This window comes from Camellia sinensis, chromosome 2 (genome assembly GCF_055761805.1).
Source record: "Camellia sinensis isolate YWXY chromosome 2, ASM5576180v1, whole genome shotgun sequence".
NCBI lineage: Eukaryota > Viridiplantae > Streptophyta > Magnoliopsida > Ericales > Theaceae > Camellia > Camellia sinensis.
The window spans coordinates 107,266,398-107,284,693 of NC_138962.1; the positions used below are offsets into that span (position 1 = coordinate 107,266,398).

At 37.3% G+C, this 18,296-nt stretch overlaps 1 pseudogene across 1 annotated transcript in view; it reads left to right on the forward strand.

Annotated features, from left to right (window-relative positions):
* Positions 1 to 18,296, forward strand: part of LOC145789052 (nuclear pore complex protein NUP107-like) — a 58,947-nt pseudogene that overhangs the window by 16,355 nt on the left and 24,296 nt on the right. The window contains exons 11-17 of the transcript XR_014361476.1: positions 8,635 to 8,870; positions 8,948 to 9,005; positions 12,183 to 12,271; positions 12,785 to 12,920; positions 13,990 to 14,042; positions 15,058 to 15,228; positions 15,333 to 15,542. The product of XR_014361476.1 is annotated as a nuclear pore complex protein NUP107-like (transcript). The remainder of the gene's footprint in view (positions 1 to 8,634; positions 8,871 to 8,947; positions 9,006 to 12,182; positions 12,272 to 12,784; positions 12,921 to 13,989; positions 14,043 to 15,057; positions 15,229 to 15,332; positions 15,543 to 18,296) is intronic.

Here is an 18,296-nt window from a genome sequence, read left to right on the forward strand (position 1 = left end):
ATGTAATTTAATTAGTCGAATTAGCTTTAACTAAGGCCCGATTAAATATATTTAATTTTTACCAATCTGAATCAGATTTTTAATCAAACTCTCAACAGGCTCCAAATATCAAATTAAACTTATTGCCATCATCAATTTTGGTTTCTCAAATCACTAAGGCCTTCAATTTCAGATTAAACTCAAAATCTCTGTCAATAAATTACATATTCAAATTGGACACCTCATAAGTAAATTTAATTCATAATAATCATAATTCCCAATCTTCATAACTTAATTAACTCCAATTAATCAAATCTGAATTTTACTAAACTGAATTGAATATTTATTGAACTCCCAAATGGGTTAATACTTGAAATTAAACTGATTCAACTCGTCAATTTCACCTCCTTAAGTCATTTAGGTTTTCAATTTCTAATTCCAAAATAAATCCTTAATAGAATCATATACAAATCAGACTCCATAATTCTTATAAATCCCAAACTAAATCAGAATAATAACTAATTAAAATCCAAATCTCCTTAATTAATTAAATGCAAGATATTATATGTGGTGGGTCATTACAGAAGGGCTTTGGGTCTAGGTGGAGGAGGTGGGTTTGGGGGGGTGTGTCGTCATGCAATATGGCGGTCATTGTGAATGGTAATGCTGGGAATTCTTTTAGGTCATTGTGAATGTCGTCATGCAATATGTCACCATTTTGCTTATTTTAGTAGTTGATGTGTTGGGTAGAATCATCGTTCTAGCTAAAGAAAAGGATATTATCAAAGGATTTGTGGTGGGCTATGAAGCACGGGTGCGGGTACGGATATTGGTACGGGTACGATACGGGTATGCCGATATGGCAAGACTTAAAAAAAATAGGATACGGGTACGGCTGGGGTACGCCAATAAGTTTTTTATTTTTTTATAATTTATAATTTGAGATCCAATCTATAAATTAAAGTTCAATACCAAAACTAAAAGGAGAAATTATAAAACCAAAAGAGAAATCATGGTTCAACAATACCAATACCAAAGCAAAGTCTATAAGCTATTTTAATGCCATTAAATAGGAGAAATTACAAAATAAAGTTTCATTTCAAAATCAAGCTAAGCAAAATTTAAAAACTTGAAGCTTTAGTTTTCACTTTTATCAACTTCATCATTGAATAATATATCTTTCATCTCTAGCACATCATGTAAAGGATTTACAATTTCAAGTAAATAAGAATTCTCTAATAAATTAAACGTATCCCCACCAATGTCTCATAGCTTGATGTACTCTTGATGTACCCATGAAGTACCTATCCAGTACCCAACTATCAAAGAATGTATAAAAAGTACCCAGTATGTATTTCGAGTACTCGGTACGCATGCAGTCCTATCGGTACGATTACCAGTACCTGGTAAGTACACGGTACGAGTATAACAATATTTTCGGAGTACCCATGCTTCATAAGTGGTGGGTAGGGATAGGATTGGTGTCACCCATTACAATTTGCGGATGACACTATCTTTTTTTCATCAAAGGAGGAGGGTAAGGTTGGCAATTTGCTAATGCTTTTGAGAATCTTTGAAATTGTGTCGGGGCTCAAGGTTAATCATAGTAAGAGTAGTGTTGTGGGTATTAATTTGAAGTCTACCTATGAGCAAAGGATGGAAGATATGTTGGGATGTCCCATTGAGTAGTTTCCTCTCAAATATTTTGGGCTTCCATTGGGAGGAGATCCTAGATCGGCATCTTTTTGGGAGCCAGTACTTGTCAAAATTGGGAAAAGATTAGAGGGTTGGAAGCAATCCTTGTTATTCCCCCCGCCCCCGGGGGGGGGGGGGTACAGTCCGTGTTGGGTTATGTTCCTATTTACTTCTTATCGTTGTTCAAGATTCCGGTCAACATTGCGAGGAAAATAAATTGATAAGAGATTTTCTTTGGAAAGGGTGCGATGAGGGTAAAAGGGATCATCTAGTTAAGTGGGAGGTTGTTTCTCTTCCTAGGGATAAAGGGGCATTGCTATAGGAAACATTGTTACTAGGAACATTGTCTTCTTGAGTAAGTGGTTATGGAGATTTCCTGTTGAAAGAATGTCACTATGGTATTCTATCATTAAAAGCAAGTATGAAGTTCAGGCCATATCCACAAGTGTCCAATTTCCTATCATTGAAAGTGGGGAATGGGGTGAGTATCCGATTTTCGGAGGATGTTTGGTTTAGGGGATTCCTCGTTCAATTGAGCTTTTCCTCTCCTTTACAGATTGGTTTGTACTCGGGATGTTTCAATAGCATCGGTGGCATGTTCTAATGTGGCACCTATTTCTTGGAATCTTGGTTTTCGTAGGAATTTAAATGATAGGGAGGTTGGCGAGTTGGCTTCTTTGTTGTCATTGATTGATGGGGTTTTTCTTTCTTCCTCTTGTGATAGTAGGGTTTGGAATATCAATTCTTCAGGGGTCTTTTCTTGTAAATCTCTGTTCAATAAATTCATTGATGATCCCTCTGTCCCTTTGTTTCCTCTTCATAAGAAAATTTGGAAAGCAACTGTTCCTCATAAAGTGAAGTTTTCATGTGGTCCTTATCTCAAAAGGGTGTCACAACCAATGACCTTTTCTAAAGGAGAAGGTCCAATAACTTTCTTTGTCTTCAATGGTGTGTGATGTGCAAGAGGAACTCAGAATCGGCAGATCATCTATTTTTGGACTGCCCGGTGGCTTTTGCTTTATGGCAGCATTTGTTTGGCCTACGTGATGTTTAGTGGGTTGCTCCGTGGGACTGCATTCATATGCTTCGTGTTAGGTTTGATGGGTTTGGCGGCAACAAGAGAGCTTGTGTTTGCTATTTTCTGGACTATCTGGTTGGAGAAAATGCACGAATCTTTCACAGCAAAAAATCAGATGAGGAGGCTTTGTGGAATAGGGCGGGATATTCGTCTTTATTTGGCTTCATATTTGGCTTTGTGGAATTTTTGGCTTCCTTTTGAAGGAGTTTCATTTTTCTTGATTTCTAGAGATTGGGCTGTTGTTTGCCATCTCTAGTGCTAGGAGTTTAGTGAAATTTGTTTTGATTGTTCTGCCTTTTCTTTCTCTATTTGTTTGAGGGCTTCTTGTCCTCTCCTCACATTTTTCTTTTTTAATAAAATTCTTTGTTGATGCTCAAAAAAATGTTTCTAGAAACTATCGCCACTCTGTGTTTCATCCTTCAACTATTAATTTTATTTAGGCTAATTACACCCCTTGAGATTTAAGTTAAATACGAACTGCCTCCTATAGTTTTGAAAATTACAAATATCCCCTTGCCAAATTTTTTTATTAACAAAATTAACAAAAAAAATAAAATTCTTAACTACTCTCCTATATTAAAAACAGTTAACTGACTTGATGATTTATTAATAAAAGGGGTCATTGGTTATGCAATTAGAAACTTGAAGGGGCGGGATGTAATTTCCAGAACGATAAGGGATAATTTGTATTTTAAGCAAATCTCAGGGGGTGTATTTGTAAGTTACCCTTTATTTTTATTTAGTCCCTAAAGATATTAAGTTCTTGTTAAAACCTAATTTGCTGGGCAAAAAGTCATTTTAATATTTGAACAATTTAAACCACATGACCAAACAATCATTTTTTTGTTTGCTAATATGAAATGAGGGTTATAGAAGATGGGTGTATGGTTGTAGAGTGTAAGTTGTCTAATATAGTAGTTGTATGATTTAGGCTATGTTTGGCAATAGATAACAAAGCTACATTTTTTCGCAAACCTTTTTTTTTTTTTTTTTTCTCTCTTAAGTATTTTTTTAAAAAAATTTGTGCCATAACGTTTTACTTTTTAGGTTTGTCAAGTCTAAATGGATCTTAAAAGTAGGAAAAATTTGAAAAATTCCAAGAAAAGTTCACTAGAGAAAAAAACTCAAAAAAGTCAATTTTAATGTTTTTTTTTTAAAGTTGCTTTTCAAGTCTATCTAGTCTAGTAGGACATAAAAGTGAACTTTTTTGAATTTTTCTTTTTATAAAAGTTCACTAAAGACCAAAAAAACCAATAAAAAAACTACTAAAAAAGCAATTGCCAAACCCACTATTAGGTTGTCCAAACTGTGAAATTATCTTTTTGCCTAGTAGATTAACTTTTCGTCATTATTGATTTGGATGGGCCATCTCTAATTGAACCATATGAACTGAAATCAAAATTTTAGGGATTAACTAGATAAATTGATAGTTTAGGGATGAAATAGAAAAAAAACGACAATAGTTTGGGGGATAAAATTGAAATTAACCCTGAAAAATATTTAGTAAACTGATACAAGAGGTGGTTGATATTGCAAATAATTAATCTTTGTAATTTGGTTTTCTTGAATTGCTGCAATGAAAGGAGAATTAGTTGTTGACCTGTCGTATTGTTATCTAGTTGAATAACTGTTTAAATGTAGCTGTAGAAGGGCAATGAAGTAGCAGAATGGTGAGATCAGTTTGTCTATTTTTTGATGTCACATTTACGGGGTAAAGTCCGTTTTCTTTGAGGAGACAATTTTATATTATTATCTTATACAAGACTACTGTAGGTACCTATACCACGCCCGACACGTGGCGAGCCCTTCGGGCACCGCATCATTGTCATCACACCCCCACATGGGAAACCTCTAAGGCACCACTGTCAATTGAGATTGCATGCCTAGCCTAAGTCGAGGCATGCACACCATCAAGTATGGAGAGCTCCAAGACAAATGAGCTAGGCTGTCAGCTTGCCTACGCGCTCATTGAGGACCTAGACTCACTTGCATGCCAATTTGGGTTCTTACTTACCCACGCTCTCTTGGAGGCCTAAAGTTGAGCCCTATGAAGCACCGACACGTCCCCAGGCACTGCGTACGAGTGTCGGACACGTGTCGGACATTGACACGCGTCGGACACGCGGTAGACACGTGTCCGACACTCTCTCTAACGTGTCTTTTTTTTGAAATCTTCCAGTCTGACACGCCATGGACATGGCAAGACACTTTCCGGACATGCCTGAGGGGGATCGAAAAGCCCTAACTGTTGGAGAGGAGACAGAGAAAGAGAGAAGGAGATCGACGGAGACAGGGAAAGAGAGAAAGAGATCGACGGAGACAGAGAAAGAGATCGACAGAAGCAGAGAAAGAGATCGAGGGAGGAGAGGAGAGAAAGAGATCGAGGGAGAGAAGCCTAACCTGTTTCAGATCAATCCAAGAAGCTGAGGTATTCTACTTCTTCTCTTCTTCTCCTTTTTCTCTCCATCTTCTCTGGTCTTCTTCTTCTCCTCTTCATTTTCTTCCTCTCCTCCTCCCTTTCGTCTCTCCCTTTTCTGACTCTGTCTGTCTCTGCTTTTTGACTTCATTCTCCCTCTCCTTTATTTTCTCTTTTATATTTTTTTTCAACGTTTCTCTCTCCCCTTCTTTTTTTTTTCTTTTTTCTTTTGTTTTATACTTATTTTTTTTGTTAAACTTAAAATTCATAAAATAAATTATTTTTATTTTAAAAAACTCATTTTTTATTAATTTTTTTTAAAAATTATGTTATTAATTTTATTATTATTGTGATTTGTGTAAGAATTAATGATTTTATTTTTATTTTAGACATATAATAAATAAATAAAATTATATATATTAAACGTGTCCCCAGCGTGTCGTGTCGCCTATTTTTTGAAAAATTGCGTTTTCGAGTATTCGTGTCGTGTCTTGTGTCCGTGTCCGTGCTACATAGGTTGAGCCCTTGGCTGCCTATTCAGTCCTTTGGCCAACATATGCTTGCATAGCAGCCTAACGCTTGCCTTAATGTCACTCATTCTACTCAACCACTTGGCTTTCTAGGCTGGGAGTTGGGCCTAGGCAACCTCGCTTGGGGACCATCGGAGGACTGTGGACTGGAGGCTAAGACCATGGTACCGTCAAGGTTTTGCTTGGCTGTCTCCTTAGAGAGAGGCAATGTGGACCTTATATCCATGCCTCTACATGCATGATATGTTGCCTTTGAAGATATCAGACTTGTCACCCTAGATGACAGCCAAGTTTATATCAGCTTCTTGAGGTGAGGGGAGCCCGCCACCTGCCCCTCAAGTTGCTTGGGCTCCTCCAATACTAGAGGAGCTTATATAACGTATCATACATGCAACGACCACGATCATCATACAACAACCCTACTATAACTACACAAACCCCCAGAGCACGTTTGGTACGATGGAATGGGCTTAAATAGGATGTCCATTCTAACTTTGCATTCCATTTCCCATGTTTGGTATGTCTTATCTAAGTGAGAATAGTCATTTCAATGGAATTGTTATTCTAACATGTGAGAATGCCCATTCCTTTCTCTAACCCAAGGAATAGCCATTCCATTCTATCATAGAATCACCATAAAACATTATCAGTTAGCTACGACCACCATTCCCTTCTACTACCACTCCCTCCCACCATTGCCACCACCGTTACTACTATTGCCATCGCCACAATCACCACCGCCACCACCCTATTGCCGCCACCATCACTACCACTACTACCGTTACTACATTATCACCACCACCATCGCCGCCACAACTGCAAGCACATCACCACCGCAACCACTGCATCACCACCACACCTCCACAACCACTACCATTACCTCCACGACCACCGCCACCGCCACCCTACTACGCCATCGCTGCCACCACCACCAATACCACCATCACCACAACTACCACTGCTACAACCGCCACCTCCACAATCACTACCACCATCATCAGAATCACTACCCTACTACCTCTGTTTTTACCATCACCACTGCCTTTACTGCTAGAACCATTACCTTACCACCACGTTAACAAAAAGCACACCACCGCCACCATTATTGCAAGAACCACCACTCTACTACTGCTACCCACCAACACCACCATCGTCACTGCCACAACCATTACCTTACCACTACTATCACCATTTTTACAAAAATCACACCACCATTATCATGAGAACCATCACTATACTACCACTACTTGCCATCATCACCGTCGCCGCCACAACCAACACCACCACCGCCATAACCACCACAACACCACCACAACACTAGCTTACCACCACCACCATCATAGTGACCTACCACCACCACCATCCTAATACCACTACTATCACGGCCACCGATGCCGCCACCAATACCACCACTCACACCATTGCTTCACAACTATCATAATCTGTATGAATTTTTAACTTGTTTGTTACTAGCTTGTTAAAAAAAATAAAAATAAATAATAAATAAATAAAATATAAAAAATATTCCATTCCATTAATTTAAAGGCATAACCAAACATGAGAATAAGAATTATCATTCTATTTCTATGTCATTCCATGTTGGCAACCAAATAATGGAATGGGAATGAACATTCCATTCCATTCAACCTTGCATTCCATTCCCATACTGATTCCATTCCTTCGTACCAAACATGCTCTAAGTGTTCAAGGTCTCTCACTACGCTCCCCCATCTCTAAGCCTGCTTTGGTCTTCTGTTTCTCCACCTCCAGTGCTCTCAAACCACTAAAGTGCTCTTCATTTTCCCAGAGGTCTTGCAACCGACCACCTCTAACCTCACTTACCCACAACTACCAAGCACACAAAATGCTATTTGAAACTTCTAAGTTTTCATTGTGGTTGTATTCACCAATTTTCGCAATGACAGCTTGGTTCACAGCCTCAAGGCTCAACCTATGTATATTGATATTATACAAAAAGATAAAAGCTCAGCCATACAACATCTAAGGCACCTTTTTATACTGTAGTTCTTTCGAATTCTATTTAATACCACTTGACCAACATCTTATCTAATCCCAATCTTCAAACCACGTTGAGCTTTTCAATAATTTTCAACAAGGCACAATTTTATTTAACTTCTGCTTTGGTTGTAGGCAGATACTTCAGACCTAGAAGCTTATACTTTACAAGAAGCACCTCTTGCGAAGGGGTAATAAACTTTCAAGGCCCTCTCTTAACAAGTTGTATTTGGCCGTGATTGGATAATAGAGTTGGGCCCTATTTGGAAAAAAGGATTGGGGCTAAAATAGCTTATAAAAACAAAAAAGGCTAAAATAGGCAATAAGACAAAATGTCACATCCTACACATCAATCAATCAATCACTTTTCTCTCACAACCATATATTCAACTACTAAAAAATTCACGAATCATCACAAACACGACTTTTTTTCATCTCATAAAATAGCCAAAAAATCATAAAAGCCTACTAAAATAACCAAGTTCCCTAACGAGGCCTTAGTGGTATTTTTAGCCATTATGAGGTCAATAGAGTATCATTCCAATAAACCCCCACCTTTTGAAGGGAGAAAAATAACGATCACGCCACATATTTGCCTTCACAACAACCACATTGTATTGTTGTTTATGCTCATCGCTTTCCATTGTCATGAATACTTTCTCATACTATACTAGTAGACAACTTAATCAAGTTCTGTGAATAAGCAATGTGTTAAGTTTAGAGCTTGAGGCAGTGAATTCTGATTCGTAGTTTAAATACGTAATTTGTTTAAATTGCTCAAATCTTGAGGTTTAGCTGCTTCCTTTGCAATATTTCTAGGCAGTTTTATTTGCGTTGATCTTCATTTCTTCTCATTTTCTTGCCCTGTTACTTATGTAGTTTATAGTTATCTTGGAAATTAAATTCCAATGCTTTTGCAGTCAGCATGTTGGGCGATGGCCAAGTCATGGCTTGATGTTCAGGTGGATCTTGAACTAGCCCGCTTGCAACCAAGTGGAATGGATCAATTTAAAACTTATGAAGATGCAATTGACAGAAGTCATGGACAAGGAAACGGTGTTTCTCCATCTACAGTTGGACCAGAAAATTGGCCACTACAAGTTCTGAATCAACAACCTCGGCATCTGTCTGCGCTTCTTCAGAAACTCCATTCAAGGTATACGTCGTCAATTTATTACGGTTTTCTAGTGGGGTATATTAGTATTTGATAATTCTATTTTTTGCATGATTTAGCGACTCAGTACATGAAGCTATTACTCAAGAATGCAAGGAGCAGCACCGGCAAATTGAAGTAAGAGCATCTTCTTAGCAAAAGACTTTAGCATACTTGAATATTCAAATGCCACTTCTTTATACGGATTGATTTTGAACTCTAAAATGAAGTCTCACGGGCCACCTGTTCCACTATAAATAAGGGTGGTTATGACTTGCTGGAAATGATGTCTTGTTGATAGTTAACTTGTTTGATGGACTGCCTAAAAGCAGATTGTTTTGCAGTAATATAAGGATCAAGCCACCTATTGCTGGTTTCAATCATCAAAGTTTATTTTAGGCTCTGTTTGGATCATAGATTTAGGTAGAGATTTGGAAACGGAAAGAGAAAAGGTACAAGTTAGTGAATTGTGAATGAAATATAGCTACATTTCACCAACATTTCCTTTTCCTTTTCCAAACTCTTACCCAAATCTATGATCCAAACACAAGCTTAAGGAATTTAATTCTGCTTTACTGGCTCTCACATCCTAAGCATGCATGAAAACTAATACATTGCACAATTACATAGTAATAACCGAATTAGCAATATTTAGACCATTCAATATCTCTATGTAGGAACAATATTTAGCCATGTTGAGTAGTAGATTATGAGTTCTATTCTACACAAATTATGCATATTCCAAAGTTAATTGGATATAAAGAAACTTCATGGTCGTTGTTGACTAGGTGACCAAACATGTTACGACACATTTGATGTTCAACATGCGTGAGATAGTATGCAAATGATATCATTTATTTGACAAATAAGGGGGGCAAACTTTTAGGTTAAAATTGTGGGGACACTACTGAATCTAAAGGTTTTAGGTTAAATACGACAAAAACAAATTATGTGGAATGCAATTTTAGCGAACTTAGAAATAAAGGTAAAGATCGAGTAAAACTTGAGGAGGGGTAAGTGGTACCCAAGAGTGGTCAATTTTTGATGTTTTGAGTCAATTATTCATAAAGATTGAGGAAAATGTGGCTCATAGAAAGAATTAGAGTTGGTTGGATTGCTATAACTTATAAGGCATTTTGAGAAAAAATGAATTTTCCTCGATGTCCGACTCAAATTCAAATAAATTTTGAGATTCTCAACCATTGCCGACAGTAGGATTGGTGAAACCATTCGTAATGTGATCAGATTGGGCGGGTTGGGTGATTCGGCCTTTTGAACACCCTTAAGTTAAAAGTGGCACCAACTCATGATAAAATGGAAGAAGGCCGTTTGCGATGGTATGACTATGAAGCAGAGTCCCACATTGCATGGGGTATGAAACTAATGTGCATTATATAAGCATGTGCAACCTGGACCAACATGCGGACATGTAAGGAGGACTCATTTGATTCACATTGAGCTATGTTGCACGGACACGGACACGCGACACGATACGGACACGACACGGACACGCAAAAACGTAAATTTTCAAAAAATAGGGACACGACACGCTGGGGACACGTTTAATATATATAATTAATTTTATTTATTATATGTCTAAAAAAAAAATTATTAATTTTTATACAACTACAATAATAATAAAATCAATAAACATATTTTTTTAAAAAAATTAATAAAAAATGAGTGTTTTTAAATAAAAATAATTTATTTTATTAATTTTAGGTTTAATAAAAATAAAGATAAAAAAAGAAAAAAAAAAGAAAAAAGAAAAAAAGGAGTGAAGGAAATAAAAGAGGAGAGAGAGAGAGAGAAACGTGTGAAATAAAAAAAAGAGGGGAAAGTGAAGCAAAAGGGGAAAGTGAATCAGCAAAAGGGGAGGAGGAGAGAGAGAGAGAACAGGAGAAGTCGAAGAAGAACAGGGAGGAGAAGAAGGAGAAGCAGATGGAGACAGAAGAGGACGAGGCGAAGAAATGGAGACAGAAGAATACCTCAGCTTCATCATTGATCAGAACAGGTTAGGCTCCTCTCTTCTCCTCCCTCTTATCTCTTTCTCTGTCTCTTTCTCTGTCTGTCTCCTCTCATCTCCTCCCTCGATCTCCGTCTTCTCTCGTTCTTTGATCTCTTTTGCTGTCTCCTCTTCTCCCTCGATCTCTTTCTCTCTTTCTCTATTTCAGTTAGGGTTAGGGCTTCGATTCGATTCACCTCAGGCGTGTCCGAAAGTGTCACAGCGTGTCCATGGCGTCTCCCACTACAAAAATTCAAAAAAAAAAAGAGGACACGTTAGAGAGAGTGTCGGACACGTGTCCACCGCGTGTCCGACGCGTGTCCGTGTCCGACACGTGTCCGACACTCGTACGCAGGCCTAGGGAACGTGTCGGTGCTTCATAGACATTGAGTGGTAAAAGAAGTAAAAGGCCCAGGAGGAGATGGATTGAGATGATAAGAAAAGACATAATTGATTTGGAAGATACGACTTAAAATATTGCCAGCTAGGGGAAATGACCATATATCCTACCGCATGTAATAGGGAAAAAGTTTGTTTAGGTGAGTTGAGTAATTGGGTGCAGAAAGAACACAATTCTAACATGTGTTATTTGGTCCTGTCATTTATGAGGTGTTTTGTACTCTATTGCTTAATATAATTCAGTTCCCTCTTTGGATGAGAAAAAGCAAAGGGTTTACAATATTTTGGTGACGAACCTATTGCTAGCAACTCATTGGTATCATATTGCCTTTACAATATTTTGCTGATTATCTGTTTAGCACAGCAGGTCTATTGTGCATTCATTGGATTACTTGTGTATCTCCTTTCTCGCCTCTATGTATTTCCATGTTTAATGGAAGAATTTCACGCCTTATCTTACTTTTGGCAGTTTTTTATTTTTTATTTAAAAAAAAAAAAACCTAATGTAGGTCCCTATACACCATGTCATGAATCATGACATCCGTGTGACCTGTTGATGAATTACATATATTTTTCTGCTGCTTGCTTGTGTGTATTGTGTTGGGACACAAGGCTTACTTTGGTTTGGTTCTTGTGTATATTGTTCCAAGAAACAAGTTTGGAGCACCACTATTTGTTTTATTGTTTTTCTCTTCCTGACTTCTCTTTTTTCAAAGTCCTTGCATTGTATGTTTGCTTGCTCTGTTTAATTTTAATAAAAACAAAGTATCTATGCTTGGTCATTTTTGCTTTCTACTATAGAAAGAAGTTTTTGCTTTTCTGTATACATAAGCAAATGTGGCAATTGTTTTAGTTTCCTCGGTTTGAATATGTCATTGGCCAGTCTTCTCTTACTGAACATTGATGTCCAGATGAATCTTATGATGGGGGATATACCGCATCTGCTAGACGTTATGTGGTCATGGATATCACCATCCGAAGATGGGGAAAACGTCTTCAGGTGATTTTTTACTTTTTATCGGCATTTAAAGTTAGAGTCCTGTTTCTAGAGACAAACCTTTGTTGTCTTTTAGATGTTCATGTGCCTATAACTTGTTATGGTCCTTCCAATTTGTGGCCACCTGTTATATTAGTTATATTCTTTTTGTGATTAACGAAATAGATGTAAAATCCAAGTCGTCATTCACAGCTTTGTGTTGATCTATTTGAAAGCTAGACCATGATAGGTGGCTGAAATATACTGCCAAATGCTTAAAAAGAAAACATCCTAAAATAACTCTGTTGATGTTTCTTACAGGCATTCGAAGTAGCATTCTGTTTCACTATGGACCATGTTTGGAAATTTTTCTTCCATTTAAAAAAAGTAAATAAATAAAAGTGAAAAGAACATTCCGTGCACATGCATGCATGCATCCGTGTTTGCTGAAACACTATTTGTTATTATAAACATTCATCCACCCGAGCATGGGATACTCATGTCATTGAGCTGGCTGTGCTTTTTGCTTTCTCTCAGGCCTCATGGTGATCCTCAGATGATTCGTTTTGGTGCACACTTGGTTCTTCTGCTTAGATACTTACTTGTGGAACAAATGAAGGGTGCTTTCAGAGAGAAGATCATGACTGTTGGTGACCTCATTCTTCTTATGTCAGCGTTTCTGAGCCATGCTTATTAATCATTCATTCTTACAGATCAATAGATTGTCATACCTAAAATAATTGTCACAGTGGAGTTATCTTTTTAACATGGTTAGAGTTGGACAATAGTGTTTTACATAAAAAAACAAAGCCCAATTAGTACACATTAATGTGTTTGGGAGGAGAAAGATTGGGTACACACCTAACTTTTGGCATAGTGCACAAAGTGGTTGCCCCGTGACTTGAACCCGTAACCTCAAGGTTATTAGGTCAAGGTTTTACCATTGGACCAATGGTCACCCCTGGACAATAGTATTTTACATGTGTCTATTATTTTTATTTGTGCCTTTTGTTTTGTTGTTTGTCCTCAGAGTTATCAAGGTAGAGAGTCCAGCTATGTCATGTTCATTTGCAATTATCATTTGAAAGAACATATAAAGATGATACAGTAGAACAATTCGTCTTCATATTCGTTTTTGATAAGTAAGATAGTTGCACGGGCGGCAGGAGAAAGCACTCTAACAAGTAACAACTGATGGTAATTATTTATTAAAAATGAAAGAGTTACAGTTTTAAAGCATAGAATCAAGTTGGTTTCTTTAGAGAGTAACTGTATTAAAGCTAATTAGCGTTATCGAACACAAGTTACAACTGACATGTGACGTATTGTATAGAAAACCAAATGTCAATTGTTGTAATGGATTTCAGTTAGAAATTTTTTGGTCTGTATTTGCTTTTTGGTTTGTAAGACCTTGGTCTTTAGATTCTATAATTTGTACCAGTAATTTTCTGCTTGTCCATTATATAAAGGACATGATGGCATCCATGTGGTCAAGTTGATTCATTTGAGAATCTCTTGGATGAGACTTGGCTTCATACGCCTGAAATGTGTGCCATCCGTAGATAGGATGGCTTACTTGCCTTGTGAAGAATGACGAAGGTTATGTTTTTTTTCCATTATATGATTTGGTAATATGTTAAACAAAGTCAGATACAATTGTCTACATTAGCTTGGTATTGCCATGCATTGGGAGACATTATGTGCAACCATTAACTGGGAAATGCAATTTCTAATTTTCCAAGTATGCGATATTTCTATTTTCAAAGCACCATGAAGAGTTGGTTGGCATCTATGCTTAATGAAACTTTGGAAACTGGACTCACTTCAATGATATAAGAGTAAAAAAGTTTGTATGATTTGTTTTGTGTATAGCATTACTCATTCTTTTGTTCTCCCACTTGTTCATTCCTTTTCCTTTATGTTTGATTTATTTAGTCTTTTTTTTTTTTTCCAAATTTTTTTGGCCGGGCTGGAGTTGATGCTTCTTTAGGCTTGTGCACAATTTACAGGTGCCTCAATTGTGCTTCACTATTTATTATTGGGGGAATCACCGAATAGTGGGACAGGAAAAAAAAAATTTACACAAAATGGAGGGGTGCAACTCCCCAGTGTTTGAGTTGCAGTCCCATCAAGAAATGAGTTGCACCCTCCTGTGTTTTGTTAATTTTTTTTTTTTGGTCCTACACCCTGTATTGTAATTCACCCTAAATAGAACTGAAGACGGCCATATAGTTGGAGGTGGAAATTTCAATCTAGGATTGAGTATTTTTTACAGATGCGTTACTGAAAGAAGAGAACTTCTAGAAAATACTATAGCTCGGAAGAAAACAGTATTGGTCTTTGTAACGGTCCTATGTCCTCTCTATATATTAACAAAAGTGGAATTTTTTTTTTTTGTGTGTGTGTGTGCATACGGTTAGATATTTTTTGTTTCTAAACATGCTCATTACGTTTGTATTGTATAAATGTACACTATTTTGCAAACATAATGAGCATGTTTATTCTGTGAATGCAGTGATAATGTTACTGTGCCCAGGTTTTCTCAGCTAAACTATGTTAGCAAGATTATCCGTGTTGTAATTAAGGAGGTGTATGGTTGTTTCTTTTGAAATGAGGAGCCTTGGCTTCTTTATTTCGTTGGCCTATGGGTACTGTACTGTGAACAGTTTCATAACTGTTCTCTTTGTTCATTTGCTGTAAAATATCCCACTAGCTGTGTGATAAACATGCTTCTAATTTCCCTTTTCAACAAATTGTGTGTAGAACTGGGAGGGAAAATGCTGTGCTACCAACTATCCTGGATACACAGATTATAAGATTCTTAAATATGAAGTTGTGAGTTTGTTTTTAATGTGGTAACATGTTGCTTTTTCTTTGGCCAGTGTGCATGTCAAATATAAAATCTTCGTTTCTGGTATTGAGTACTTACCATTTTCTCTTGGAGATGATTCGAAAGGCAGTTTCGAAGAAATTGTTGAGAGGTTTTTATCTATTTCCTTGACCTTAGTTTTATTGTTTGAGACAGGGTGAATTGAATAGTATTATGTTTATAACTGGGGAGTTCATTTACAACCTACGCTAACAGGGTTCTGTCAAGATCTCGGGAAATCAAAGCTGGAAAATATGATAAATCACCTGATATTGCTGAGCAACATCGGTTGCAGAGTCTTCAAAAGGCTATGGTTGTACAATGGCTCTGCTTTACACCTCCCTCCACTATTAATGAGGCTCAGGCTTCTAGTGCCAAACTTCTCCGAGCACTGCTACACAGTTATATATATATATATATATATTTGTACTTCTATTTGTATTTGGTCCCATAAAAATTGCAACGGGTCTCTTCTATTTACACGGACAGTTTTCTACATGCACAAAAATCGGAAAAGTGGGAGGATTATCTCAAATGTTAGAGAGGTCAATCAATATACATCTACCAACTCAAGTCTGTAGGTATTAGGTATCGGGTATCAGAGGTGGTGATGCAGAATATAAGAGGCTCAAGGAAAGCTAAATTCAAAGAAGCGATGATATTTAGACATTGGCATGATTTCAAAAAGAAAGTTATAGGAATTTTATATAATTATGTTTATAGTATTATTAAAGTCTAATTTTATGATTTTTTTTTTTTTTTGTTTTCTAGTCTTTTTAAGTCAAAAGGTATTTTAGTAATTTCAAATTTGTTGACATGGGCTGCAGCGATTGCCCATGAGTTGTCTTATGGGTCCAGTTATTTAATTGGTTTTTATTTATGCTTTTTATTTGGTCTTAAGTTGGTTTTGGAAGTCAAAAATAGTTTTAGTAGTTTTCTTTTTTGATTCTAGTTGGTTTAGGAAGTCTCCTAGTTCTATATAAAGCCATCTAATGATTATAATTTAATGGAGTCGATATATTAAAAATATTTCAATGCTTTGAAGCTTTCTTATGGACTGTGAAAGCTCCAAAATCCATTAGGGTTTGATAATAACTGAGAAAGCTTTCTTAGTCCCAATAATAACAAAGGGATTTTAGGATTGATTCCTAAACCTATCTTCTTCTCACATACCCTAGTTATTAATATTGGGTTACTATTCACAGCCCTCAAAAAGTGCACTTTTCAACCTCAAAGCCCTATCCATTCACCCCCAAATCAACTTTAATCCCTTCCTATACCTATTAGCTCTTAATTTAACTGTTAAAGCTTAAATTACTCACTGTTTAGGTCATCATAGGAGTTGCATGGGTAGGCATGATATCTTGGGAGGTGTATCAAGGCATGTAGCAGGCGAGAGTGAAAGGTCAATGTCCCCTCTCGTTAAGCCTAGTCAAGGTGGAGTTATTTTCTTAGGGTGGCCAGTTAACCTTGACAAACCCTTGATCCTAGCCTCCAATCTATAATCCTTAAATGATCTCGAGTAGTGAATGCCTAGGGAGACATAGGGAGTGCACAAGGGAGACATAGGCAAGCTGAGGACCAGGTTATATTGATTGAGTCGAGATAGTCATTCTCGAGTGTTCCTAGTAAGAATGAGGTACAAAGAACAATGGTCAACATAGGCTCTAGGCAAGCTGGGTGCTCTAGAGCCACGGTGTTATTGAGTAGGTTATGGCTAAGCAGTGAAATCGGCTTTGCCACATATGCTCCCAACCATGCATTGTGCTCTTCATACTTTGACTCATTCACTTTGGAGCGCTTGCCTGTTAGGGCGGCACCTGCTTTAGTGAGCTAAGCATCCATACTTGGTTTGTTTACTTAAGCTAGGCATACAACCTCAATTTGTCTTGTGAGGACATCGTCGGGTCTCCGAGCTTTGTCATGTAGAGGCATGGTGATAATATCGTGGTGCTCGTAGGGCTCACCATATGTCGGGGTGGTATAAGTACTCACAGCGTCAAAATCCTTTCGTGATATTGCTTGACCAAAATTTCAAGTCCCATAATCGATGACTGGTGGAATTGTGAGTCTTCTTTTGTCCCCTGTATGCATGCTATATTAACTGCAAGTGTTCATGAGTTGAGTCGGGTCGGGTTTACCCTTAGTCCGCCGGCAGAACCGACACCATCAGGTGAAGAAATCAATCACCCCGTTATTGATCGATATACTGTTCAAAATCAACCGAATAATAGACCTCGGTTTAATAGTCAGTTCAATCGATTTTGAAGATCCAACAAAGGTAGAGAGAGTAGAAAAAAATTTATAAAAAATGAAATTCAAATTTCAAAAAAATACACCTTAAAACTTATATATATACATATATTTATAGATCTGTGCAAGAGAGAGTGGACGAAGAAAATGAGGGAAAAGGGAGAGAGAGAATCGCAACCGCATCTGCAACCACCATGACCACAAATGCTTGCCGTCACAATCACCCTTGTCTGCCACTGTCACCACCACCATTAAAGAGGGGAGGAAGATTGAAGATGGAAGGGAAAAGAGAGAGAAGCAGAGATGAGAGAGGGAGAGTGAGAGGTAGAATATTTCTTAGACTCCATGGAGAGAAGAAAAAACAGAGTGTGAGTGACCTATAGAGTGAAGAGAGACTGAGAGATAGAGAGTCATCTTAGTTTTCTAGAAAAGACTCTTAGGGTTTATGAAAGTGAAAAACATTGAATGGCTATGAAGAAAATGGGAGGAAGTGAAAGAGACTGAGAGATAGAAAGTATCTTTGTTTTTTGGGAAAGTCTTTGGGTTAATGAGAGAAAGATATTGAATGGTTATGAGAAAGTGTAGCAGTCTGTCATAGAGAACTCAGATTGACACAAGTGTACTTCCAAGGCCACCAGTATAAAATGCTATATAATTATATTTATTTGGTCAGGTGTGTATTTTTTGTATCCATTTCCGACCGCAAACTGGTGAAATAATATATTAGAAAACCGTAGCCAATCATTCACTTGCTTGAAATTGTCTCTAACATCATGAGGCAGTCTGGGCCGGACGATTTACGCGGGTTAGTAGGTATAATGAACAACCCTACTATTAACCCCAACATCCCATCCTTAATAATAACTTCTACACCTAGGTATTTCTTAACTCGTTTTCAACTTGCCAGTGTAATGGATGCTAATCTTT